The sequence below is a fragment of the Lissotriton helveticus genome, chromosome 1_1, assembly GCF_964261635.1.
Source record: "Lissotriton helveticus chromosome 1_1, aLisHel1.1, whole genome shotgun sequence".
Taxonomy (NCBI): domain Eukaryota; kingdom Metazoa; phylum Chordata; class Amphibia; order Caudata; family Salamandridae; genus Lissotriton; species Lissotriton helveticus.
Genome location: NC_136057.1, coordinates 142,836,817 through 142,864,713, shown reverse-complemented (window position 1 = coordinate 142,864,713; position 27,897 = coordinate 142,836,817). Strand labels below are relative to the sequence as shown.

The 27,897-nt window shown below is 47.8% G+C and overlaps 1 protein-coding gene across 1 annotated transcript in view; it reads left to right on the top strand.

Annotated features, from left to right (window-relative positions):
• Positions 1–23,680: 23,680 nt before the first annotated feature.
• Positions 23,681–27,897, top strand: part of POLD4 (DNA polymerase delta 4, accessory subunit) — a 709,379-nt gene continuing 705,162 nt past the window's right edge. Inside the window, exon 1 of the mRNA XM_078658940.1 lies at positions 23,681–23,787. The gene's annotated coding sequence lies outside the window, so the exon portion shown is untranslated. The remainder of the gene's footprint in view (positions 23,788–27,897) is intronic.

The following is a 27,897-nucleotide window of genomic DNA, read 5'->3' as shown; positions in this document are numbered from 1 at the left end:
TAATACCATACGGGATGACAATCTTTTCCAGGGGCGCCATATGCACGTTGAAGAGTGTCGGGCTCAAAGATGAGCCCTGGGGCACTCCGCAACGTATCGGGGTCTCCCTGGAAATGTAGTCACCCTCCGCCACCTGGAAAGTTCGGTCGTGGAGGTAAGATTTTAGCCACGACAGTGCTGACCCTGAAATACCCAGGTCTCCTAGCCGCTGAGCCAAGATGCTGTGGTTAACGGTGTTGAATGCCGCGCTAAGGTCCAGAAGGATCACTGCCACTGAACCTCCTGCGTCAATGATCTTCCTGGCCTCTTCGACAACCGCTACCATCGCTGTTTCAGTACCTTGGCCCGGGCGGAACCCTGTCTGTGATGACTTTAACAATTCATTGCTTTCCAGGTAGCTAGATAGTTGGTTATTGATAAATTTTTCCGCCATCTTGCTAATGCAAGGGAGGAGGGAAATTGGCCTGAAATTGGCGAAATTAGTGGGGTCGAGATTAGGCTTTTTGATTAAGGCTTTGACTACCGCCTTCTTCCAACTAGACGGAACCGAACCGCTTTCTATGGAGGAGTTTATCAGCTTCACCATTGGTGTAAGAATTGTAGGAGCGACTTGTTTAAGGTGTCTTATTGGTGCTAGGTCATGCGGAGACCCACTTTTGAGGGCTTGAAGGATGGGCCTGAGGGTTTCCTCACAGATGGGGGAGAACATATCAAGTTCTATTTTCGAGTTATAGGCCTGCCCTGTGTGGATATGTGGGGGGTCCGCAGGAGGGAGAGGGGGGAGATGTTGGAGGATGTTTTGTATTTTTGGATCAAAGAATGTAGCTAACTCATTACACTGGTTATCAGAGAGATTATGGGAGCAGGAAGGTTCTGAGGTTTTTAAAAGTTTTTTTACAATTTGAAACGTTTCTCTGGACGAACAGGATGCCTTACTAATTTTTTCATTAAAGAAGGCTGTTTGAGCATCTTTGAGTGCTTTTTTGTAGTTGAGGATGGCCCGTTTATGGTCGCTTTTACAGACGGGATCGAAGTCTTTCCTCCGTACTCTTTCCGCTCTCTTGCAGTTTTTCTTGAGGAGGCGCAACTCCTGTGTAAACCACGGGGATGTGGCTTTTTTTCCTAGGATTTAGATGCAGTTTTTTAGGAAGAACGGTGTCAAGGGAGTTTTCAATCCAGGACGTGAGCTGCACATCGGCAGAGTGGGGGTTACTTTCGAACTGTGGCCTGGTGTGCTCTAATGCGTGTTTCCATCTATCGAGGTCGAGTTTGGCCCACGAGCGGGAGAGTCTAACCCGTGTTTGTGTGGGAGGAGAGGTGTTATGGATCTGCCAGCTGAAAGGGATCAACAGGTGATCGGTCCAGGGCACTGGGATCGGTGAACTCACCATGAGGGGAAATTGCAAAATATAGGGTCGAGCAAGTGTCCAAGATTGTGCGTGGGAAGATTATTTTGTAAGTGCAGTTGATGAGCTGCAAGGTCTAGGATCAAATCCGTGGCTGTGTCATCTTTGCTACTATCAAAATGTACATTGAGGTCTCCTAAAATTAAGAAGTTGGGCCGAGTGCTAGCCAAGGCTACGGAGCATTCCAAGAGTGAGTTATGGAACTGCCCCATGGCTCCTGGCGGCCGATAAATGAGAACTCCTGAAAGGGAGTTACAGGGGGAAATTTGGATAGTGAAGTGCGTGTTTTCACAGTCCGTCATAGGGCTGTCAAGAAATCTACATGAGAAGGAATCTTTAAAGATGATAGCTATTCCTCCTCCCCTACCCTTTGGTCGATTCAGATGTTGTATAAGGAAGCCTTGGGGCAGAGCTGTACAATATCGGCCTCAGAGTCTGGGGCAAGCCATGTTTCTGTTAGAAACAGGATCTCTAGATGGTGGTCTTCTATGAGTAAGTGAATTTCGTGGCCGTGTTTGGGCAGAGACCTACTGTTGATCAGAGCCATTTTTACGATCATCTGAGGGTTGTGCTTGTTTGTAGGGGGGGAGAGTTTGAAAGGACAATGGGAGCAATTAGTGAGATGAGCCTCGGCTCTAAGTGATTGAGAACATAGGTGTGAGAGAGGCTGATTGAGATGGTATAGGGATTCTCTAGATTAAGAAAGCCTCGACTGCTCACTAGTGCCTGGCTCCTGGCTCGGTCTGGCGCGGATGGGCGCAGACGGGCTTACCTCTGGCGCACCTCCGGCGCGCCATCGACGCGTCCGCTGCGCTCGTCCGCTGCGCTTCCAGAGGTAAACACATGCTTTATTGATTTATGGTGGCAGATGACAGATGTAGGGGGTGTGGCCTCCCGAAGGGGGCGTGGCCTCAAAGAACGCCGGAATGGCGGCAGCGCTGAACTCCGCTGCACAGCCTGAGCAGGTGAGAGTAATGCCCAGAGACAAAGTGCCAGGAGGGGGTGTGGGGGGAATAGTACACAAGATTAGGTGACTCTCACAGTTTGAAAAGTTTTAAAAAGTTACACAAACACAGCTCCCGGCTTCCGCCTCAGGAGCACTTACATACATCAGCCGGCGCTTGTATTCAGCGCCTTAAGTATGTTCGGCGGTGGGCGTGGCCGAAATAGGGGGCGTGGCCTCGAAGAACGCCGGAATGGCGGCAGCGCTGAACTCCGCTGCACTGCCTGAGCAGGTGAGAGTAATGCCCAGAGACAAAGTGCCAGGAGGGGGGGGTGGGGAGAATAGTCCACAAGATTAGGTGACTCTCAAAGTTTTAAAAGTTTTAAAAAGTTACACAAACACAGCTCCCGGCTTCCGCCTCAGGAGCACTTACATACATTGGTCTGTGCGACAACTTTAAACCCGCATACCAACAAAGTTGTAAAAATATTTTTTTTTAAATGAGAACACTAAAAGCAGGAAACCTCTCCAACATCTTCCTATGTTTGCCTACAGGCCTGGACAGAATGTCAAGGCCCACATTGTGCATGCCGGTGAAGAGAAAGTTTAAAAAACAACCTCACCAGTAAATTAGGATGGCCACCTTGGCATGTTGCTACACATTTCGTATGAGAACGTTTACCCATAACAATTTAAAACAAGAATCTTCACTTTTTTTCCCAATTGAAATTCTACTAATGTAATCCAATGTAATGTAATCCATAGTGAAATCCCTGTGACCTCATTTACTTTGGTCAAACAACACAAACTGTAAAGGCACAGGTAGGCCAACATAGAACCAAACTTTTATGCAAGGTTACGTCAGCACCCGTTGTCTCACATTTTCTTCAGAAATGCCATACAGATTAATAAATACTTTGAGAAGTGATCGAGCTGGTGAAGAGACAACGAGGAGGAAACCTTTAAGAGATCTTGCTATAGACAGAATACAAATGGATCTTCTGATGAACCTCGATTGAACCTGAACTCAACACTGTGGTAGAATGATGTAACATTGATGGGTACTAATATCTCAGACCTTATAAAGGATCATTACCACTGAGTTTTGCGGTAAGACATAGTACCATATTCATATCACTGTATAAACATAAAAGAAAATGTGGATCACTGAAACAATATCGATGTCAAAAATATAGAACTACAAGAATATCGAGTAAAAAACTAAAGAATGCAAAAATATCGAACTCCTATCTCCAAACAGGTAAGTACAAAAATATCGTTGTAAAAAATATAGTGTCAAAATATCGATTTTTAAAAAATGCTTCAAAGTAATTAAAAATTAATGAAATAATAAATATAATTAACTTAAACATACTTAAAATACTTAAATTAAAATTAATAAATAAATAATGTAAGTAAAAAAAAACCATACAAATTGATTTGTTAATACATATATATATATGAATGTAATATTAATACAAAATTTATAATATTTTTACCGTAGGATAGCGGAAAGGGTAAAATGTTCTATTACCACTCCAGTGAGTGCAACAGTAGAGAAAGTGTTGGATAGCGTAGGGGTAAAAATTACAATTCCCTCTCCAGAGAGTGCAACAGTAGGGAAAGCGTTGGATAGCGTAGGGGTAAAAATTACTATTCCTACTCCAGAGAGTGCAACAGTAGGGAAAGCGTTGGATAGCGGGAGGGTAAAAATTACTATTCCCACTCCAGAGAGTGCAACAGTAGGGAAAGCGTTGGATAGCATAGGAGTAAAAATGACTATTCCCACTACAGAGGGTGCAACAGTAGGGAAATCGTTGGATAGCGTAGGGGTAAAAATGACTATTCCCAATCCAGAGAGTGCAACAGTACGGAAAGTGTTGAATAGCGTAAGGGTAAAAATTACTATTCCCACTCCAGTGAGTGCAACAGTAGGGAAAGCGTTGGATAGTGGGAGGGTAAAGATTACTATTCCCACTCCAGAGACTGCAACAGTAGGGAAAGCATTGGATAGCGTAGGGGTAAAAATTACTATTCACACTCCAGAGAGTGCAACAGTAGGGAAAGTGTTGGATAGCGTAGGGGTAAAAATTACTATTCCCACTCCACAGAGTGCAACAGTAGGGAAAGCATTGGATAGCGGGAGGGTAAAAATTACTATTCCCACTCCAGTGAGTGCAACAGTAGGGAAAGCGTTGGATAGCGTAGGAGTAAAAATTACTATTCCCACTCCAGAGAGTGTAACAGTAGGGAAAGAGTTGGATAGCGTAGGGGTAAAAATTACTTTTCCCTCTCCAGAGAGTGCAACAGTAGGGAAAGCGTTGGATAGGGTAAGGGTAAAAATTACTATTCCAACTCCAGTGAGTGCAACAGTAGGGAAAGCGTTGGATAGCGTAGGGGTAAAAATTACTATTCCCACTCCATAGAGGGCAACAGTAAGGAAAGTGTTGGATAGCGTAGGGGTAAAAATTACTATTCCCACTCCCGAGAGTGCAACAGTAGGGAAAACGTTGGATAGAGTAGGGGTAAAAATTACTATTCCCACTCCACTGAGTGCAACAGTAGGGAAAGTAAATACTTCATATAATAATTTAAAAAAATAAAATATTAATACCAATTACAAAATATTTTAAAATTATTACCAATTAAATATATTATAATAATCAATAAAAAATACAAATAAAAAATATTTATTAGAAATCATTACCTATTAATACAAATCAATTACCAATTTACAATTAATTAATTAGCAATTGAAAAATAATTAACAATTAATTAAAAATAAATACCAAGAAATACATTTAAAAATTTAATTAATTACAAATAAATTACTTCCCACCCTATTCCCCTATAAACCCACAACTCGCTACAGTAAAAAAATTAATAAAATTAACATAATTATCAATTAATCAATTAATAAAAATTAATTACCAATTATAATTCAATTATTTACCAATTAAAAATTAATTAACAATTAATTCAAGATAAATAGCAATAAATACATTAAAACATTTAATCAATTATAATTAAATTACTTCCCACCCTATTACCCTATAAACCCACAACCCGCTACATAAAATAAAAAGGGGCAGTTGCTGATATTAGAGCTACTCCATCTGTTAGTAAAAACATTTGTAGGGAGCGATCCCACCCTAAACTGATGATACAGTTTTCTTTCCTTGGGGGTGGTGATTAGGTCCCAATAACCCTTGTATCTAGCTTCATGCTTGCTGTCAAGGAAGGCTTTAGACAAGGAGGGGCTAGTGGAAGCTGCAAACCGCCTCATGATTAACATGTTCCAATAAACTGCCTTTAACTCAGTTTTAGTTGGGAATGTACTTTCAGCAGGGGATGTCCATAAGCAGCTCATCCCCAACTCGCAGAGTGTACTTTTAACACACCTTAACCACAAAATGTTCCTAGTGACATCAATTTCTCTAACTTCTAGTAAGACAAGAGCATAGAATGAGAGCTCTGGTGTTAACCAAAGCCTCCATCAGCATGCAACTGGCCTTTAGTGTGCCACGTCCATAATCGAATGGCATCCCAGGTCTAAATATAGGGGTAATAACGGGGTGGACTGAGGGAGGCCAATTATGGACCTCAGGAATTTGTTTTGTATTACCACCAGAGGATCCAGATTGGCATAACCCCACAGCTCTGCCCCGTATAAGATCAAGGCGCCAATTTTGGTGTTGTATATTTGTAACACAGGGGCAATTGGTTTGGTGTGTCATAATCTCTGCTCCTTCAGCAGAGCGCCCCGAAAGTTGGGCATGTTTGACGGTGAGCAAGTCTATCTGGGGCTTCCAGCTAAGTTTTTTTGTCAATTGTTACCCCTAGGTAAGAAAAAATCTCAGTTTGTTCTAAGGTACCTCCCTTCATTTTGACACCACCCACAATATTCTTGTGGTTATGTAGGACCATGTATTTAATTTTGTCCACATTGACAATGAGATCGTGGTCCTCACAAAACTCCTCGAATCTCGTGAGGGCACATTGAAGGCCCTGTCTCATCTTGAAGAGAATGAGGGTATCGTCTGCAAACATGAGTAGAGGGATCTTAGACCCAACTAAAGACGGTGCGTCCGTAGAAAAATTCTCAAAATATTGCACTACCCCATCAATGTATATTGAGAAGAGGGTCGGTGCTAGAACGCACCCCTGTCTCACCCCCTTCTCAACTGGGAACTTTTCAGTGGTACTTCCCAGCGCATCCCATCTTACCGGTGCATAGTTATTTGCATGCAACTTAATCAAAAGCGCCAGAATGTCCAGCGACATACCTATCTTCAAAAAAGTGTGCCACATCTTGGTACGGGGAACGAGGTCAAATGCCGACTCAAGGTCGCCAAAAGCTGCGTAGATGGTGCCTTTCCCTAGTACCACTGTACGCCAATATATAAGAATAAACCTGAGCACCTGGTCTACAGTGCTGGTGCATGACCGAATCCCCGCCTGAAGATGGGAAAGGATGTCACATTCCACCATCCAAGCCTGGATTCTGCTAAGTACCAACCTTGCTGTTACCTTTTGAATGCAATCAATAAGACTTATGGGCCTATATTACCCAGGTAGGGAACGATCCCCCTTTTTATGAATGAGGAGTATAACTGTCCCTGCCCATGTACCGGGCATAGGTGCTCCATTGGCGATAGCATTCACAAGAAGCTGAATGTATGATGCCCAAGTATGTATGTAATGGAGGAACAGATCAGCGGGAATGCAGTCGGGCCCAGACGCCCTGCCTCTTGGACTAGGAGTAGAGCATTTTCCACTTCTTTCTTAGTGAAGTATAGAGTGGAAATGGGGGTAACATTTCAAACGGATCGTATGAATCGCCAACACATGCAAACTGGGCTTTAAAATGTGAGACCCACTGGTCTGGCTCCACGTGATTCATGGGCGCCTTGCTAGCGGACCCACTAACCCACTTCACCATGTGCCAGAAAGCAGTCAGGTTTCTCCCAGAACATCCTTTAAGCAGTTCCGCCCAGTGTTGTTCATCCCAGTCCCTTTCGGCACAGTGTTGGGCTGCTTATATGCAATCCTAGCCTTATGTACATCTTCCCTATCTTTTGACCTGATTGCCGCAGCTAGACTTCTATAGGCCGTGCAACAAGAAGTATCATACCAGGCGGCAGCTTTGAAGCCCGGGTGAATCATGTTTTTTTTAGTTTTAGTAATAAAAAAACTTTTCATATGCTCATCCTTTTTAATCACATTTGCCCATTTGACTCGTCTGGTGTCATTTGTCAATTGGGCCTCGACATAATCTGTACGTGGTGACAACCTTGCTCCACGGGATGTATGCGGGGAACGTGAGGAGAGTAATAACGGGTTGTGGTCACTTTCAGGCCGTTTGCAAACCACTGTGTCAATTAAATTGGACCAGAACTCCTTGTTGAGTAGGAAAAAATCTATTTGACTGGTACGCTGCCCAGTGCTAAAGGTAAAATAAAACGAAACAATTGCCAGTACTGAGCAAAACTCAAACACTTTTGTTGAAAAACCGTACCCTATGAATGAAACATATGGTCCGTACTTATTACTAAATCTACAATTATTTATTCATTAACTCATTTATAGAATATATTTATCAACCATATTTTTACATGTGCGTCAATAAAGACATACGAAAGAGAGAAAAGACTATATACACCACATTGCAATTCAACAAACAAATCTTATCTAGAGACCACCAACAAATCAATTCAAACATTCAAACATACCTCACACACATTCAATCAAACACTCTACTCCAGCATTCATATCATCCAAACTGCACACCAGACAGAGCCAAAAACATTTTACATAACCCCAAGTCTGGCGGGCAACACTCACAATCCCAGAAGCAAACAATCAAATCAATAAAATTAAATCCAAAAAGATTGTAGAAAAGAATACAGGTCTAAACCATTTACTACAATCAGCACCTAAATGATTACATAAATGACTAAATTAGCAGGAATGGTTTGTTTGGCCAGGATAACAATAGGTCGACGCGCCTCGAACCCAGCTGTTTGTGGGTTCTCATCAGGACCGTAAGATTCTATAAAAGAAGAGACAAAACAACAATGCTTTAGAAAGTGTCCCACTGTTACTGGACAGACCGGCAAACACCCACCAGTGTGAGCCGCCTACCTTCTCAACTCCGCAGAACAAGTCAGCTGTTTTCAGAAAAATATGTGTGAATGTGCTGTGGAAACAGACATAAAACAAATACAAAAGAGTTAAGCCTAGTGTCAACAACCCCATCTGTCTTTAGCAGTCTTGCAGAAATTCGTAAGATCGCTCACCTCCAGAAAAACTTGATCAAAGGTGACCTTTCTTTATGCGGATGGTGGTGCCAGGGAGACCTGTCAAAGAACTACAGCTATAAATATTTTTAGGAACAACGGGGACATGATTACCAATAGAGCGCCAACAATCTGGACTCACCTTAGAGGCGTAACTGGGAGCCTGTCAGTACATTACTCCAAACGGCCAGTGCAGCAAGCTACTCTGTGAACAAGAGACATCGTAATTAAGCCTATTTTCGCCTCAAAGGGCAAGTGCTAAGCCAGCATAGTCTGGAGGATCAATCAGGCCGTGCATGAATTACCTTTTTGAAAAGAACTTTTCTCTCAGCAGTGGAGTCCACGTACTCTGATTGTGGCGTGTGACGTCAATTCCCTCAAAGGCTGATGGGAGGCGCAACGTAAACACTCTGGCATGTCCTATTTCAATAGCGGTGGTGAACCAGGGGGGCGTGGCTTCCTGGGCGTGACCAAGCCCTCGTTACTGTGGTAACCAAACGCTGAACAAAACTTTATTCATTACGCTTTAATCGGGTCGAGTATGCTTCGTGCAAAAGGCAGGTGGTAATGTTATATATGAACGGCAGAGCTTTGTCAAATCCACAGAGTGGATGCCGTCAATGGTTCCCGATCTCTTGGCTTATTAAGTAACGAACTAAAGTGATACTTCATAGCGACCAATTTAGTTTGGCCAATACACTCTAAAAAGGACTTGTCATGGTCGAACACGCCGGAAGGCTGAACAAGCCTTGTGCTAGCAGAACTTATCTAGGATGTATTAGTGCACAGCTTTCCAAACTATGTGGCACGACACATTACTGTGTCGCGACCCACATGTAGGTGTGTCGCATCGGCAGAGTGGAGCTGCAGGGGCTCTTAGAAGGGGCAAGCAACAACAAAGCCCTATTAACATGCACAAGGACTTTAACGACCTGTGAAGTGCTCGGGTACGGCCGTGAGCGGTCCCGGGAAGTGTCTCATCCCGGGCTGCCACACACGAGGGGGGAGGAGGGGGAGAGAGGGGGGCTGAATCCCTTTGAGGCCAAAGGGTGTTGCGCGTCTGTCTACATCCCATCACACACCCACTCGACAAAGGAAAACTAATGGACCAAATGGTGCCTTTTACAACAAGAATTGTCAGTGCAATTTTCAAATCTTCAAAAACAGCTTTCTTCAGTAGTTGAAATAATGTGTGTGTGCAGTGTGAAACTGACAACACCCGGAAAACTTCGTGTTCGTTTTTAGCTCCTCTTGCATTCAGTTTTACCACCTGTCTCTTTTGATAGTTTATCTGCTTTATTTGATGAAAGCATGAAACGTTACTGATTTCACACTTTTCAGCAGTTAGCAGAGATGTCTATCAGATTAGCTCAATCTTGCTGGTTGAGAGACCAGAGACAGAGAACACTGCTGGAAGAGAATCTGTTCTCAGGCAGCTGTTATGTGTGTTCTTAACAAGCTAGTAAAATCTACCAAAATAGAACATAAGATGGCTCCACTTTATTGATGAAACAACCGTCTCAGCAGTAAGGCAGATCATTCTGCAATTGACCGATTATTCAATATCATCACTGTGTCCTCAAATTATTAATCGACTATCATCTTGAAATATATTTAAGCACACGAGTTTTGTTCCAAAATATCAGTTTGCCATGTTAGTAAATTATTATCCTTAAAAAAATACCTTGTAATTTTTCTTAATTATACATCATTTTATGTCGCCCTATAACAACTTTTCATTTTTAGTAAATTAATGTGTTTGTTTCCAAATATTTGTCCTTGAGTTTCTGAAAGTAACTTATGTTGTCCGCAATTATCAGCTTGACCACATAAACACTCTTGCAATGTCGGTAAATAAATATATATGCTGTTCATACCAGACAGAGAGGGAGTGAGACAGAGAGGGAGGGAGGGAGACAGAGGGAGGGAGACAGTCGGAGGGAGAGGGAGGGAGACAGAGAGGGTGTGAGACAGAGAGGGAGGGAGACAGAGAGGGAGTGAGACAGAGAGGGAGGGAGGGAGTGAGACAGAGGGGGGGAGACAGTCGGAGGGAGTGAGACAGAGAGGGAGTGAGACAGAGAGGGAGGGAGGGAGGGAGAGAGACAGTCGGAAGGAGAGGGAGTGAGACAGAGGGAGGAAGACAGAGAGGGAGGAAGACAGTGAGGGAGGGAGACAGAGAAGGAGTGAGACAGAGAGGGAGGGAGACAGAGAAGGAGTAAGACACAGAGGGGTTGAGACAGAGAGGGAGGGAGGGCGACAGTCGGAGGGAGACAGATGGAGGGAGACAGATGGAGGGAAAGGTCACCTCTGCCACTGATTCCCTCCCTTGGACCCTTTAACAGTGCCCCTCAAGTCTCTGTGTGTGGGGATATTGTTGGGTGTGTGGGGTGTGTGTGTGGTGTGTGTGTGGGATGTGTGTGGGGGGGGTGGGGTGTGTGTGTGTGGTAGTGTGTGGGGGGTTGAGTGTGTGGGGGGTTATGTGTGTGTGTGGGAGATGTGTGTGTGGGGTGGTGTGTCTGTGGGGTGGGGTGTGTGTGGGGTTGTGTGTGGGGTGGGGTGTGTGTGTGTGATGTGTGAGGGGTGTGGGGCCCGAACCCACCATAGGTGGTTCAGGCTCGCTCGCTGCGCTTCCTCGTGTTACCGTGTCCCTGAAATTTTTTTCACAAAAGGGTGTGTCACCAACATGAAAAGTTTGGAAAGCTGTGTATTAGTGGCTCATATCAACTATGGCATACATGCTCTAAAAACGATGATTAGGCCTCCATAATGCGCCCGTTTACCTCTGTCAGCCAAACTTAAAGGGGCCAATAGTGGCCTCTCTTCGGCTCAATTTTCTGTCCATGTCCCCATGATTGCTTTGGCACCTGTAATGGGCCACCACAAATGCGGTTCTTGTTCCTGCTGTGATCAAACACTCGAAGGAGTGGTGTTCTCACACGAAGGCATCAACTGGAGACACGAAAGATTCACAAATTGTAAATCAAAGAATGTTATCTAAGGAATCTTTTGCCCCTGCCCACAATTGTATGTGGGTAAAACCAGCCAGGAAGTCCGCCAACGAGTCACGCAGCATAAATCAAGACTAAGAAGAAATGTTGTGAATGCCTCCTTAGTCAATCATTGGAAATCAAACGAGCATCTAGAGAAGGATCTTAAATGGACTGTCATTTCTAAAATTGAGGTGGATCCTCGAGGTGGGGACATGGACAGAAAATTGAGCCAAAGAGAGGCATTGCTGATTATGAAATTCAACACAGCGATTCACGGACTGAACGAGGTATCTGAAATTTTCAGACCATGAACCAGAGGAGGAGACACAGTTTGGGTTTGTCTGACAACTCGGCGTCATGGGGCCGCCAAGGAATTGACGTCTATTCTCTGGCCCCCTTAATTATTGCTCCTGGTGGCCCCTTTAAGTTTGGCTGAAGAGGTAAACGAGCGTATTATGGAGGCCTAATCATCGTTTTTAGAACATGTATGCCATAGTTGATATGAGCCACTAATACATCCTAGATAAGTTCTGATAGCAGAAGGCTTGTTCCGCCTTCCGGAGTGTTCGACCGTGACCCGCCTTTTTAGGTCGAGCTGACGTTAGCATTCATGCGAAGCATGAATGCTGTCAGCTCGACAACTAATGTGATCCGTTTTTAGGAGAGTGGACACCAAAGTGTTACGAGCGTTTTCAGTGCCGGATTTCACCTCGGGAGCGCGCAGCATTGTCTGCAGTGGCAGTGTCAGTTTCGCTTTTTTATTACTTTCGTTTTTCCCGAGGCTGGCTGAGGCTGGCTTGGAATGAACAGGCTTGCCCCCGCGCATGCGCAGAGTAACTCACAGCCCTTGTTTATATTTGTTTTAGTTCCGTGATGCTCCGATCTTTGCCCCTTCCGAGTGGAGCTTCCGAGTGGAGCTTCCGAGTGGAGCTTCCGAGTGGAGCTTCCGAGTGCAGAGTGGAGCTTCAGAGTGGAGCTTCAGAGTGGAGCTTCAGAGTGGAGCTTCAGAGTGGAGCTTCAGAGTGCAGAGTGGAGCTTCAGAGTGGAGCTTCAGAGTGCAGAGTGGAGCTTCAGAGTGCAGAGTGGAGCTTCAGAGTGCAGAGTGGAGCTTCAGAGTGGAGCTTCAGAGTGGAGCTTCAGAGTGGAGCTTCAGAGTGGAGCTTCAGAGTGGAGCTTCAGAGTGCAGAGTGGAGCTTCAGAGTGCAGAGTGGAGCTTCAGAGTGGAGCTTCAGAGTGGAGCTTCAGAGTGGAGCTTCAGAGTGGAGCTTCAGAGTGGAGCTTCAGAGTGGAGCTTCAGAGTGCAGAGTGGAGCTTCAGAGTGCAGAGTGGAGCTTCAGAGTGCAGAGTGGAGCTTCAGAGTGCAGAGTGGAGCTTCAGAGTGGAGCTTCAGAGTGGAGCTTCAGAGTGGAGCTTCAGAGTGGAGCTTCAGAGTGGAGCTTCAGAGTGGAGCTTCAGAGTGGAGCTTCAGAGTGCAGAGTGGAGCTTCAGAGTGGAGCTTCAGAGTGGAGCTTCAGAGTGGAGCTTCAGAGTGGAGCTTCAGAGTGGAGCTTCAGAGTGGAGCTTCAGAGTGGAGCTTCAGAGTGGAGCTTCAGAGTGGAGCTTCAGAGTGGAGCTTCAGAGTGGAGCTTCAGAGTGGAGCTTCGGAGTGGAGCTTCAGAGTGGAGCTTCAGAGTGGAGCTTCAGAGTGGAGCTTCAGAGTGCAGAGTGGAGCTTCAGAGTGGAGCTTCAGAGTGCAGAGTGGAGCTTCAGAGTGGAGCTTCAGAGTGCAGAGTGGAGCTTCAGAGTGGAGCTTCAGAGTGGAGCTTCAGAGTGGAGCTTCAGAGTGGAGCTTCAGAGTGGAGCTTCAGAGTGGAGCTTCGGAGTGGAGCTTCGGAGTGCAGAGTGCAGATTCAGAGTGGAGCTTCAGAGTGGAGCTTCAGAGTGGAGCTTCAGAGTGGAGCTTCAGAGTGGAGCTTCAGAGTGGAGCTTCAGAGTGGAGCTTCGGAGTGCAGAGTGCAGATTCGGAGTGGAGCTTCAGAGTGGAGTGGAGCTTCAGAGTGGAGCTTCAGAGTGGTCTTCAGAGTGGAGAGTGGAGATTCAGAGTGGAGATTCAGAGTGGAGAGTGGAGCTTCAGAGTGGAGCTTCAGAGTGGAGCTTCAGAGTGGAGCTTCAGAGTGGAGCTTCAGAGTGGAGCTTCAGAGTGGAGCTTCAGAGTGGAGCTTCAGAGTGGAGCTTCAGAGTGCAGAGTGGAGCTTCAGAGTGGAGCTTCAGAGTGGAGCTTCAGAGTGGAGCTTCAGAGTGGAGCTTCAGAGTGGAGCTTCAGAGTGGAGCTTCAGAGTGGAGCTTCAGAGTGGAGCTTCAGAGTGCAGCTTCAGAGTGGAGCTTCAGAGTGGAGCTTCAGAGTGGAGCTTCAGAGTGGAGCTTCAGAGTGGAGCTTCGGAGTGGAGCTTCGGAGTGGAGCTTCGGAGTGGAGCTTCAGAGTGGAGTGGAGCTTCAGAGTGGAGCTTCAGAGTGCAGAGTGGAGCTTCAGAGTGGAGCTTCAGAGTGCAGAGTGGAGCTTCAGAGTGGAGCTTCAGAGTGCAGAGTGGAGCTTCAGAGTGGAGCTTCAGAGTGGAGCTTCAGAGTGGAGCTTCAGAGTGGAGTGGAGCTTCAGAGTGGAGCTTCAGAGTGGAGCTTCAGAGTGGAGCTTCAGAGTGGAGCTTCAGAGTGGAGCTTCAGAGTGGAGCTTCGGAGTGCAGAGTGCAGATTCAGAGTGGAGCTTCAGAGTGGAGCTTCAGAGTGGAGCTTCAGAGTGGAGCTTCAGAGTGGAGCTTCAGAGTGGAGCTTCAGAGTGGAGCTTCGGAGTGCAGAGTGCAGATTCGGAGTGGAGCTTCAGAGTGGAGTGGAGCTTCAGAGTGGAGCTTCAGAGTGGAGCTTCAGAGTGGAGAGTGGAGATTCAGAGTGGAGATTCAGAGTGGAGAGTGGAGCTTCAGAGTGGAGCTTCAGAGTGGAGCTTCAGAGTGGAGCTTCAGAGTGGAGCTTCAGAGTGGAGCTTCAGAGTGGAGCTTCAGAGTGGAGCTTCAGAGTGGAGCTTCAGAGTGCAGAGTGGAGCTTCAGAGTGGAGCTTCAGAGTGGAGCTTCAGAGTGGAGCTTCAGAGTGGAGCTTCAGAGTGGAGCTTCAGAGTGGAGCTTCAGAGTGGAGCTTCAGAGTGCAGCTTCAGAGTGGAGCTTCAGAGTGGAGCTTCAGAGTGGAGCTTCAGAGTGGAGCTTCAGAGTGGAGCTTCGGAGTGGAGCTTCGGAGTGGAGCTTCGGAGTGGAGCTTCAGAGTGGAGTGGAGCTTCAGAGTGGAGCTTCAGAGTGCAGAGTGGAGCTTCAGAGTGGAGCTTCAGAGTGCAGAGTGGAGCTTCAGAGTGGAGCTTCAGAGTGCAGAGTGGAGCTTCAGAGTGGAGCTTCAGAGTGGAGCTTCAGAGTGGAGCTTCAGAGTGGAGTGGAGCTTCAGAGTGGAGCTTCAGAGTGGAGCTTCAGAGTGGAGCTTCAGAGTGGAGAGTGGAGATTCAGAGTGGAGATTCAGAGTGGAGAGTGGAGCTTCAGAGTGGAGATTCAGAGTGGAGAGTGGAGCTTCAGAGTGGAGATTCAGAGTGGAGAGTGGAGCTTCAGAGTGCAGAGTGGAGCTTCAGAGTGGAGCTTCAGAGTGCAGAGTGGAGCTTCAGAGTGGAGCTTCAGAGTGCAGAGTGGAGCTTCAGAGTGGAGCTTCAGAGTGCAGAGTGGAGCTTCAGAGTGCAGAGTGGAGCTTCAGAGTGGAGCTTAAGAGTGCAGAGTGGAGCTTCAGAGTGCAGAGTGGAGCTTCAGAGTGGAGCTTCAGAGTGGAGCTTCAGAGTGGAGCTTCAGAGTGGAGCTTCAGAGTGGAGCTTCAGAGTGGAGCTTCAGAGTGGAGCTTCAGAGTGGAGCTTCAGAGTGGAGCTTCAGAGTGGAGCTTCAGAGTGCAGAGTGGAGCTTCAGAGTGGAGCTTCAGAGTGGAGCTTCAGAGTGGAGCTTCAGAGTGGAGCTTCAGAGTGCAGAGTGGAGCTTCAGAGTGGAGCTTCAGAGTGCAGAGTGGAGCTTCAGAGTGGAGCTTCAGAGTGCAGAGTGGAGCTTCAGAGTGGAGCTTCAGAGTGCAGAGTGGAGCTTCAGAGTGCAGAGTGGAGCTTCAGAGTGGAGCTTCAGAGTGCAGAGTGGAGCTTCAGAGTGCAGAGTGGAGCTTCAGAGTGCAGAGTGGAGCTTCAGAGTGGAGCTTCAGAGTGGAGCTTCAGAGTGGAGCTTCAGAGTGCAGAGTGGAGCTTCAGAGTGGAGCTTCAGAGTGCAGAGTGGAGCTTCAGAGTGGAGCTTCAGAGTGCAGAGTGGAGCTTCAGAGTGGAGCTTCAGAGTGCAGAGTGGAGCTTCAGAGTGGAGCTTCAGAGTGCAGAGTGGAGCTTCAGAGTGCAGAGTGGAGCTTCAGAGTGGAGCTTCAGAGTGCAGAGTGGAGCTGCAGAGTGGAGCTTCAGAGTGGAGCTTCAGAGTGCAGAGTGGAGCTTCAGAGTGGAGCTTCAGAGTGCAGAGTGGAGCTTCAGAGTGGAGCTTCAGAGTGCAGAGTGGAGCTTCAGAGTGGAGCTTCAGAGTGGAGCTTCAGAGTGGAGCTTCAGAGTGGAGCTTCAGAGTGGAGCTTCAGAGTGGAGCTTCAGAGTGGAGCTTCAGAGTGGAGCTTCAGAGTGGAGCTTCAGAGTGCAGAGTGGAGCTTCAGAGTGGAGCTTCAGAGTGCAGAGTGGAGCTTCAGAGTGGAGCTTCAGAGTGCAGAGTGGAGCTTCAGAGTGGAGCTTCAGAGTGCAGAGTGGAGCTTCAGAGTGGAGCTTCAGAGTGCAGAGTGGAGCTTCAGAGTGCAGAGTGGAGCTTCAGAGTGGAGCTTCAGAGTGCAGAGTGGAGCTTCAGAGTGCAGAGTGGAGCTTCAGAGTGCAGAGTGGAGCTTCAGAGTGGAGCTTCAGAGTGGAGCTTCAGAGTGGAGCTTCAGAGTGGAGCTTCAGAGTGGAGCTTCAGAGTGGAGCTTCAGATTCAGAGTGGAGCTGCAGAGTGGAGCTTCAGAGTGGAGCTTCAGAGTGGAGCTTCAGAGTGGAGCTTCAGAGTGCAGAGTGGAGCTTCAGAGTGGAGCTTCAGAGTGCAGAGTGGAGCTTCAGAGTGGAGCTTCAGAGTGGAGCTTCAGAGTGCAGAGTGGAGCTTCAGAGTGGAGCTTCAGAGTGGAGCTTCAGAGTGGAGCTTCAGAGTGCAGAGTGGAGCTTCAGAGTGGAGCTTCAGAGTGCAGAGTGGAGCTTCAGAGTGCAGAGTGGAGCTTCAGAGTGGAGCTTCAGAGTGGAGCTTCAGAGTGGAGCTTCAGAGTGGAGCTTCAGAGTGGAGCTTCAGAGTGGAGCTTCAGAGTGGAGCTTCAGAGTGGAGCTTCAGAGTGGAGCTTCAGAGTGGAGCTTCAGAGTGCAGAGTGGAGCTTCAGAGTGCAGAGTGGAGCTTCAGAGTGCAGAGTGGAGCTTCAGAGTGGAGCTTCAGAGTGGAGCTTCAGAGTGGAGCTTCAGAGTGGAGCTTCAGAGTGGAGCTTCAGAGTGGAGCTTCAGAGTGGAGCTTCAGAGTGCAGAGTGGAGCTTCAGAGTGGAGCTTCAGAGTGGAGCTTCAGAGTGGAGCTTCGGAGTGGAGCTTCGGAGTGGAGCTTCAGAGTGGAGCTTCAGAGTGGAGCTTCAGAGTGCAGAGTGGAGCTTCAGAGTGGAGCTTCAGAGTGCAGAGTGGAGCTTCAGAGTGGAGCTTCAGAGTGCAGAGTGGAGCTTCAGAGTGGAGCTTCAGAGTGGAGCTTCAGAGTGGAGCTTCAGAGTGGAGCTTCAGAGTGGAGCTTCAGAGTGGAGCTTCGGAGTGGAGCTTCGGAGTGCAGAGTGGAGCTTCAGAGTGGAGCTTCAGAGTGGAGCTTCAGAGTGGAGCTTCAGAGTGGAGCTTCAGAGTGGAGCTTCAGAGTGGAGCTTCAGAGTGGAGCTTCGGAGTGCAGAGTGCAGATTCGGAGTGGAGCTTCAGAGTGGAGTGGAGCTTCAGAGTGGAGCTTCAGAGTGGAGCTTCAGAGTGGAGAGTGGAGATTCAGAGTGGAGATTCAGAGTGGAGAGTGGAGCTTCAGAGTGGAGCTTCAGAGTGGAGCTTCAGAGTGGAGCTTCAGAGTGGAGCTTCAGAGTGGAGCTTCAGAGTGGAGCTTCAGAGTGGAGCTTCAGAGTGGAGCTTCAGAGTGGAGATTCAGAGTGCAGATTCAGAGTGCAGATTCGGAGTGGAGCTTCGGAGTGGAGCTGAGCTTCAGAGTGGAGCTTCAGAGTGCAGAGTGGAGCTTCAGAGTGGAGCTTCAGAGTGCAGAGTGGAGCTTCAGAGTGGAGCTTCAGAGTGCAGAGTGGAGCTTCAGAGTGGAGCTTCAGAGTGCAGAGTGGAGCTTCAGAGTGGAGCTTCAGAGTGGAGCTTCAGAGTGGAGCTTCAGAGTGGAGCTTCAGAGTGGAGCTTCAGAGTGGAGCTTCAGAGTGGAGCTTCAGAGTGGAGCTTCAGAGTGGAGCTTCAGAGTGGAGCTTCAGAGCGGAGCTTCAGAGTGCAGAGTGGAGCTTCAGAGTGGAGCTTCAGAGTGGAGCTTCAGAGTGGAGCTTCAGAGTGGAGCTTCAGAGTGGAGCTTCAGAGTGGAGCTTCAGAGTGGAGCTTCGGAGTGGAGCTTCGGAGTGGAGCTTCAGAGTGGAGTGGAGCTTCAGAGTGGAGCTTCAGAGTGCAGAGTGGAGCTTCAGAGTGGAGCTTCAGAGTGCAGAGTGGAGCTTCAGAGTGGAGCTTCAGAGTGCAGAGTGGAGCTTCAGAGTGGAGCTTCAGAGTGGAGCTTCAGAGTGGAGCTTCAGAGTGGAGCTTCAGAGTGGAGCTTCAGAGTGGAGCTTCGGAGTGCAGAGTGCAGATTCAGAGAGCAGATTCGGAGTGGAGCTTCAGAGTGGAGTGGAGCTTCAGAGTGGAGCTTCAGAGTGGAGCTTCAGAGTGGAGTGGAGCTTCAGAGTGGAGCTTCAGAGTGGAGCTTCAGAGTGGAGAGTGGAGATTCAGAGTGGAGATTCAGAGTGGAGAGTGGAGCTTCAGAGTGGAGATTCAGAGTGGAGAGTGGAGCTTCAGAGTGGAGATTCAGAGTGGAGAGTGGAGCTTCAGAGTTGAGATTCAGAGTGCAGAGTGGAGCTTCAGAGTGCAGAGTGGAGCTTCAGAGTGCAGAGTGGAGATTCAGAGTGGAGCTTCAGAGTGCAGAGTGGAGATTCAGAGTGGAGCTGCAGAGTGGAGATTCAGAGTGGAGCTTCAGAGTGCAGAGTGGAGCTTCAGAGTGCAGAGTGGAGATTCAGAGTGCAGAGTGGAGATTCAGAGTGCAAATTCAGAGTGCAGAGTGCAGATTCAGAGTGGAGCTTCAGAGTGCAGAGTGCAGATTCAGAGTGGAGCTTCAGAGTTCAGATTCAGAGTGGAGCTTCAGAGTGCAGAGTGGAGCTTCAGAGTGGAGCTTCAGAGTGGAGCTTCAGAGTGGAGCTTCAGAGTGGAGCTTCAGAGTGGAGCTTCAGAGTGGAGCTTCAGAGTGGAGCTTCAGAGTGGAGCTTCAGAGTGCAGAGTGGAGCTTCAGAGTGCAGAGTGGAGCTTCAGAGTGGAGCTTCAGAGTGGAGCTTCAGAGTGGAGCTTCAGAGTGGAGCTTCAGAGTGGAGCTTCAGAGTGGAGCTTCAGAGTGGAGCTTCAGAGTGCAGAGTGGAGCTTCAGAGTGGAGCTTCAGAGTGGAGCTTCAGAGTGGAGCTTCAGAGTGGAGCTTCAGAGTGGAGCTTCAGAGTGGAGCTTCAGAGTGGAGCTTCAGAGTGCAGAGTGGAGCTTCAGAGTGCAGAGTGGAGCTTCAGAGTGGAGCTTCAGAGTGGAGCTTCAGAGTGCAGAGTGGAGCTTCAGAGTGGAGCTTCAGAGTGGAGCTTCAGAGTGGAGCTTCAGAGTGGAGCTTCGGAGTGGAGCTTCAGAGTGGAGCTTCAGAGTGCAGAGTGGAGCTTCAGAGTGGAGCTTCAGAGTGCAGAGTGGAGCTTCAGAGTGGAGCTTCAGAGTGCAGAGTGGAGCTTCAGAGTGCAGAGTGGAGCTTCAGAGTGGAGCTTCAGAGTGGAGCTTCAGAGTGGAGCTTCAGAGTGGAGCTTCAGAGTGGAGCTTCAGAGTGGAGCTTCAGAGTGGAGCTTCAGAGTGGAGCTTCAGAGTGGAGCTTCGGAGTGCAGAGTGCAGATTCGGAGTGGAGCTTCAGAGTGGAGTGGAGCTTCAGAGTGGAGCTTCAGAGTGGAGCTTCAGAGTGGAGAGTGGAGATTCAGAGTGGAGATTCAGAGTGGAGAGTGGAGCTTCAGAGTGGAGATTCAGAGTGGAGCTTCAGAGTGGAGCTTCAGAGTGGAGCTTCAGAGTGGAGCTTCAGAGTGGAGCTTCAGAGTGGAGCTTCAGAGTGGAGATTCAGAGTGGAGATTCAGAGTGCAGATTCAGAGTTGCATCATTGTAACAGGTGCATCAACCAACTGAGCTAGCTTGAAAAATTCCGGAGTGCAAACATACTAGATTAATAATGTAAGGTTCCTTTTGTAACACCTGCTTAGGACAGCTGCTAATCACCAAACATCTGATGCAGAGACACGCATTTTTTCCTTGACTGAAGCAACTATAACGATGATGCATATGTCATAAGTACATAGAAAGCTCACGAAAGTAAGCATGTGATGCTGAACATTTAAAAACATGATGGAATAACAATCTAGTATTTTAGCTATTCATCTTAACAAGACCAATGCATTGAACACCGTTACGTTGGCTGATAAAAGCGCATTTTATTTACAGTAGTCTAAAAGAGCAAAACTGCAGGAAAATGACCACTATACAAAATAAAAATAGCACTACTCTGCGCGCCGCCACTCCCGTGCACCATTTTAATTATGAAGACCCGGCCCGGCTCCAGTGCGTACCACTACCAACTATTTAATTAATTTTAAAAAGGCTCAGGCCAGGCCGGTAGGGCGTGCGCACCACGGCACCATAATTAATGTTTATAGGCCGGGGCCCGGTACCATCCGTCCCTGGCGTGCGTTGCGCACTGTAACTATTATAATATAGGCTTGCCTGCTTGCTTGCTTCAGCAGCAGCCGAGGGCAAATGGAGCAGGCGAGGAAGCAACAGGGGTTGGGGGGCTGGTTGAGTGCAAGGGCGAACCCAATATGGAGGGAAGCGGCACACAGGCAAGAACAGAGAGCAACACTGAGTGCGGCCCCGGGAGCAAAGAAGTACAGAAGCGAGAAAGCATGTTCTATAGGAGGGACAAACACGAGTGACAAGTTGGGACATAAATAAGAAGCAGGCAAATGCGCGACAGGAAAGCAACTAATTAGTGCACGCAGCAGGCCTGGAGGCAGGCAGCCAGCAGCAGGCCTGGAGGCAGGCAGCCAGCAGCAGGCCTGGAGGCAGGCAGCCAGCAGCAGCCCTGGAGGCAGGCAGCCAGCAGCAGGCCTGGAGGCAGGCAGCCAGCAGCAGGCCTGGAGGCAGGCCGCCAGCAGCAGGCCTGGAGGCAGGCAGCCAGCAGCAGGCCTGGAGGCAGGCAGCCAGCAGCAGGCCTGGAGGCAGGCAGCCAGCAGCAGGCCTGGAGGCAGGCAGCCAGCAGCAGCCCTGCCCCGCCGGTCGGTGACGGAGACGGAGTGACAGACTCTGAGTGACTTACTTTGGTCTTCGGACTCGGATTCGGAAATCGGACAGGGCAGCTCAGCGTGGGCGGGCCTGGCCGCCTGGCTGCTTTGTCTTGGACTTGGAAGGCAGTTAAGTTCGTAGTTTTCGTTGTTCTTCTCTTGTCTTCTTCTTTGGCTATGCGCGCCGCCTGCCGCGCCCCATATGCCACGCACAGGGGCTTACTGCTTATTGGCCCGCATGATGTTGTGCGTGCCCTGGGGCTGCCTGGCATTGCTCACCACCACTCAGCAGCAGCCAGCCCTGCTGCCCACGCCCCCCACGCACGCGGCACGCGCATACGCGGCGGCGGAAGTGCGGAACGGAAAGTGAAAGAAAAGGATAAAGGCCTGTCCCGCGGCCCGCCGCCATTTCATAGAATCAGGCGGGCTTAGACTAAGATAACAAAAAGTGCCTTACACACTGTGTAAGGCACGGTTTGTTATCATTGTCACTTTTGCCTCATGTAATGTAACGTTTGCCTTTGTATTTTGTTCACTAGTAATGTTCTCATGTATCAGTTCTGTTTCTATTGTGAATTCGCTCTGACACCTTCGGGTGAAGTCCGCACATCCCTTCTTACTCGGCTTGCTTAGCTGGCAGAATGGTGTTGCAGCGTTGGCTAGGAGTTTATTATAGTTGAGCTTTTTTCTTTCAGTCAAACAATAAAGTAACATTCATACAACCTAAATTCAGGATGCTGCCTCCCTGCCAATGTTTTAGTCATCTCTCTTTTTAAAGTCGGGAACATTCTGTTAAAACAGCTGTTTAGGATGTAAGGTATTACTTCTCACGAAACAGACTGATTTTTGATAATGTCCTGAATGCAGCAAGGACCGTCTGAATCAATGTAAAGAATTGCAGTGTTCCTAATGTTCTATATGCGATTTGCCTTCAACTAGTAATTACCATTGGATCATTGTGTGCTGTCTCACTCTTAATGCCTGTTTAAAAAGAGTGCTCTATATGCTGGACCCAAGTATGTTGCTATTTAAACAACACCAGCGATCAATGCACGCTTCCACCACACGCACACAGAACCAGACGTCGGTGCACGCTTTCACCAGGCGCACACACACACCACCAACCGTCAGTGCACACTTTCACCAGGCACACCCCATCAGCCGTCAATGCACGCTTTCACCGGGCACACACGCCACTAGCTGGCAGTGCACACTTCCACCAGGCACACACACCATTAGCCATCAGTGCACATTTTCTACAAGCACACACACACCACCAGCCATCAGTGCACGCATCAATGGTTAGCACATCCACAATTAACTATTGTAGCAATCGCAGTATGGCGCACTTTACTTCTAAACATGTCAGTGCACGCTTTTACACCATGCACACACACCATCAGCCATCAGTGCACACTTTCAACAGGCACACACACACCACTAGCCATCAGTACATGGTTTCATCAGGCATACCCACCACCGGCCGTCAGTACACACTTTCAACAGGCACAGACACCATAAGTCATCAGTGCACGCTTTCACCAGGCACAAACACCACCAGCCGTCAGTGCACGCTTTTACCGGGCACAAACACCAACAGCCGCCAGTGCACCCTTTCACCAGGCACAAACACCAACAGCCGTCAGTGCACGCTTTCACCGGGCACAAACACCACCAGCCACCAGTGCACCCTTTCACCAGGCACAAACACCACCAGCCGTCAGTGCACACTTTCACCAGGCACAGACGCCATAAGTTGTTCGTGCACGCTTTCACCGGGCACAAACACCACCATCCGTCAGTGCACGCTTTCACCGGGCACAAACACCACCAGCCAATACAGAGTTTGGAAAAGAATTCATGCAACACATTGTCATATACAATGCCAATAACTCAAACTTGAATGCTGCGAGACCTATTGCATTGCAAATGCTTGTTTGAGTGTATTGGCCAAACTAAATTGGTCGCTATGAAGTGTCACTTTAGTTCGTTACTTAATAAGCCAAGAGATCGGGAACCATTGACGGCATCCACTCTGTGAATTTGACAAAGCTCTGCCGTTCATATATAACATTACCACCTGCCTTTTGCACGAAGCACACTCGACCTGATTAAAGCGTTATGAATAAAGTTTTGTTCAGCATTTAGTTACCAGAGTCACCAGGGCTTGGTCACGCCCAGGAAGCCACGCCCTCCTGGTTCACCGCCGTTATTGAAATAGGACATGCCAGAGTGTTTACGTTGCACTTCCCATCAGCCTTTGAGGGAATTGACGTCACACGCCACAATCAGAGTACGTGGACACCACTGCTGAGAGAAAAGTCCTTTTGAAAAAGGTAATTTGTGCACGGCCTGTTTGATCCTCCAGACTATGCTGGCTTAGCACTTGCCCTTTGAGGCGAAAACGGGCTTAATCACGATGTCTCTCGTTCACAGAGTACCTTGCTGCACCGGCCGTTTGTAGTTAAGTACTGACAGGCTTCTGTTTACGCCGCTAAGGTGAGTTCAGATTGTTGGCCGCTCTATTGGTAATCATGTCCCCGTTGTTCCTAAAAATATTTATAGCGGTGGTCTCTTTACAGGTCTCCCTGGCACCGCCATCGGCCTAAAGAAAGGTCACTTATGATCAAGTTTTTCTGGAGATGAGCGATCTTACGAATTTCTGCAAGACTGCTAAAGACAGATGGGGTTGTTGACACTAGGCTTAAGTCTTTTGTATTTGTTTTATGTCTGTTCCCACAGCACATTCACACCTATTTTTCTGAAAACAGCTGACTTGTTCTGCGGAGTTGAGAAGGTATGCGGCTCACAATGGTGGGTGTTTGCCGGTCTGTCTAGTAACGGTGGGACACTTTCTAAAGCATTGTTGTTTTGTCTCTTCTTTTATAGAATCTTACGGTCCTGATGAGAACACACAAACAGCTGGGTTCGAAACGCGTCGACCTATTGTTATCCTGGCCAAACAAACCATTTCTGCTAATTTAGTCATTTATGTAATCATTTAGGTGCTGATTGTAGTAAATGGTTTAGACCTGTATTCTTTTCTACAATCTTTTTGGATTTCATTTTATTGATTTGGTTGCTTGCTTCTGGGATTGTGAGTGTTGTCCGCCAGACTTGGGGTTTTGTAAAATGTTTTTGGCTCCGTCTGGTGTGCAGTGTGGATGATATGAATGCTGGAGAAGAGTGTTTGATTGAATGTGTGAGAGGTATGTTTGAATGTTTGAATTGATTTGTTGGTGGTCTCTTGATGAGATTTTTTTGTTTAATTGCAATGTGGTGTATATAGTCTTTTCTCTCTTTCGTATGTCTTTATTGATGCACATGTAAAAATATGGTTCATAAATACATTCTATAAATGAGTTAATTAATAAATAATTGAAGATTTAGTAATAAGTACGGACCATATGTTTCATTCATAGGGTACGTTTTTTCAACAAAAGTGTTTGAGTTTTGCTCGGTACTGGCAATTGTTTTGTTATATAGACTCAGCCTTACTGAGTAGAGTCAAGGCCCTTTGGTGTTTCTTGATTACAGTGCTAAAGGTAGGCGTGCCATGTTTATCAGAAACGGATCTCCCATTAGCTGCCCTAACCCCTTGTTCCAGATAAAAAAACGTTTAGCTGGAGTGCTGCGCTCGTCCACCTTTTTATTGCTGGAAGATCCAGGGGAGGAATGGACCACTCTGCATCCTCCTCTGCACTAAAATTTATGTCATAAAAATCCAGGGGTTTCGAATGTGCAATTAAAATCGCCTGCTATTATTACATTTTTATCACCTCTGTGTTCTGATAAAAAAGTATCTAAAAGTGCTACAGTGGGAGAGGCTTTCCCACCTCGCAATGCCCTTGAATAGACGTTAATAAGTAGCAGGTCTGGAACATTTGCCTGCTGAAGCCTAATTATAAGGATGTCCCTACAATTAATGTAAATCTCCTCCATCTTAAGCTGGTCACATTGTCTTACCCAAATAGTCAGCCCCCCTTTAGCTCTGCCACGTTGGCCCTGTTCCGCGGCCTTGGAAAAGTCTAAATAACCGTGGCGGAATACTTGATCCACGGCCCATGTCTCTTGAAAGAACAGAATGTCTAGTTCCTCAATGAATATAGACCAATCAACAGAGGCTATTTTTTGCGTAAGCCCCGCAATATTCCACGAAGCTAATTTGGGTCCTAAGATGTCGCTTTGATTTTCACTATAACCCTGTTGAGGGCATAGTCGACATCTTACCAGAATAGAATTAACCCCTTCATCCGGGTGATTAACTACGGGTATTGGACCACAGTCCCTCCCCATACCACTACTATGAGTACCCGGAAACTTTTCAGTATTCGGCCCATTTAGTGAGGATAGAGATGAACAACCTTTAATGGTGGGGCCTGAAACCCAGTCACCCTCTCCCAACTCATCTCTTGGAGGCAAGGTCTTATTAGAGAGTCAGTCAATGTCCTCCAGGGTAGAGAAAGGCTCAAATCTGTTATGGGTTGGTACTTCATAGTCATAGGGACCTTGTGTGTGAACTACGTCCCTGGGATCAACCCTTCCAGTTGCTTGGAAAGAAGTGTTACGATAAAAAAAGCCTAGTGGCAGAATGCTAATATTATCCCTACTCAAGTGCCTAGCCCCCGCCTTTTCTAGAATAGTTTTAACTATCAGTGGGGTTTCAAAGTTCGGCACCACACAGTCACCACTAGAAGATATCGGTGATTTCCCTACCCATGGAATTCTGCGTATCATTTCGAATTCTTGGAATAAGTGGTTACCCAGCCCAGTTCTGATATGCAGCAGATGAATAACCTTGTTCCTAAGTGAGGACCAATGTTCCTCATTTCCAGAAGAAAGGACTGGCACGTTGGGAAGAATAATGGTGTATGGCGTGGCTTCGGGTGGTAGGTTTAGGGAGTCACTAGACGTCCCTAAGTTTTGACGCCCAACCTATTCCCTCCTAAGGCCGGCCTTAGCTGTAGTAATATTTGAACTGCAGGAGTTTACAATGGGAAGCGGCGCTGCAATATTTGCACAACCGCCACCCTCGGTGTTGGGCGGTCTTGTTAAGTGCGCCGTTACCGGACTAGCTTCAGTTAAACCACCAGGATTTCCAATACTCAATATGGGCTTTGGGGAAAAAAGCGGTTGCTCTATTTTAGTTAGTCTTGTGTCAATTCCGGACAGTTTTGTGAGTAGGGAATCAAGCATTACTGCAAATTTCTCTTCGAGTTTAGCTATAATGCGATCTTCAAAGTCACTAGACACCTGTTGAACATTAGCCAGATGCCTACCATCTGATGAACTCGAGATGCCTGAAACAAAAGCGGCATGGGGGCCACCCTTGTTACCCCGAGCAGTCCCTATTTTTTTTGCCACTTTGCTGGCCTGGGGCGTGGTTAGGGGCACAGCACACGCTTTCCTTTTTTTTGATTTGCATTTGTTCCTTCCCCATTCTTGGGCTGCACGGATCTTTGTTGGCGTGTAAGGATCTTGGCAGGGGAGAGAATACAGGAGATGGAATACTGACTAGGTTGGGTGTGTCATTTGGTTGGGGTAGAGGGGACAAAGAAACCATTGGCGAAGTACAGTCAGTTGGTAAATCTGGAATTAGCAGTGGGCCGGGTAAAAGAGCTTCAGAGGAGACTCGACGGGGATCTAGGGACAGTCTCCTTTGGGTGAGCTCAATTTCATGTATTAGAACCGAATCAGCCCGCATAAGAAATGCGTTCAAGGTACCTACTACCCCAGGGCCACCTACCCCCATGTGATTACCCTTGCTCATGACAGCTTAATATGAAATAGAGCACAAAGAGAATAAGAATAAGTATGTATAACGCTGCAAATATTAAACAAAGTCAAAAACAACTAACTAAGTCCTGAATGGTTCAAAATGTCCGATTAAAGAGGGGTGGCCCAGCCCTGCCTCCTCCTGGCTCTGACGGGCGCGGATGGGCCCACCCTTGGCCCGCATGCGTCCCACGTTGTGGGAGCCCTTGAGCGATTATAAGCGCCTCCTGGTGCTTCCTCGGTGACTCGGTGACTGGCACCATAAGGAGGATGCTGGGAGTAGTAGTCTTGGCCCCCGTGATACTCTGCAGTGGTGGGAGCTTAATGATCGCAAATGCGCGATGCAGTCCCCTTGGACAGATTCAGGAGGGAGAAACTGGTGCAGCAAAGGTTTTGAAGGGACCCGCGATGCAGGAGCCCTTGAGCGATTATTATAAGCACCTCCTATCGCTTCCTCGTGACGCGGTGACTGGCGCCACAAGGAGGATGCTGGGAGTAGTAGTCTTGACCACCGTGATACTCTGCAGTGGTGGGAGCTTAATGATGGCAAAAGCCCGTTGCTGTCCCCTTGGACTGATTCAGAAGGGAGAAACTGGTGCAGAAAAGGTTTTCTATAAGTGTACTGCCATACCGTAGTCCAAAATCTAGGTACTGCTGGATTAGATTATATTGACAGTCCGAGTTGTTGCCCAGTGTGGGGTAAAAGGGACCGGAGGTCATTGATAGCTGTGGTCAGACACAGTGATCCCACTCAGCTAAGTTTCATTGTCAAATTCTTGGGTTTCATTCTTATTCAACATGTACGAGCAACTACCTGAAAGGGCACTGTAAACT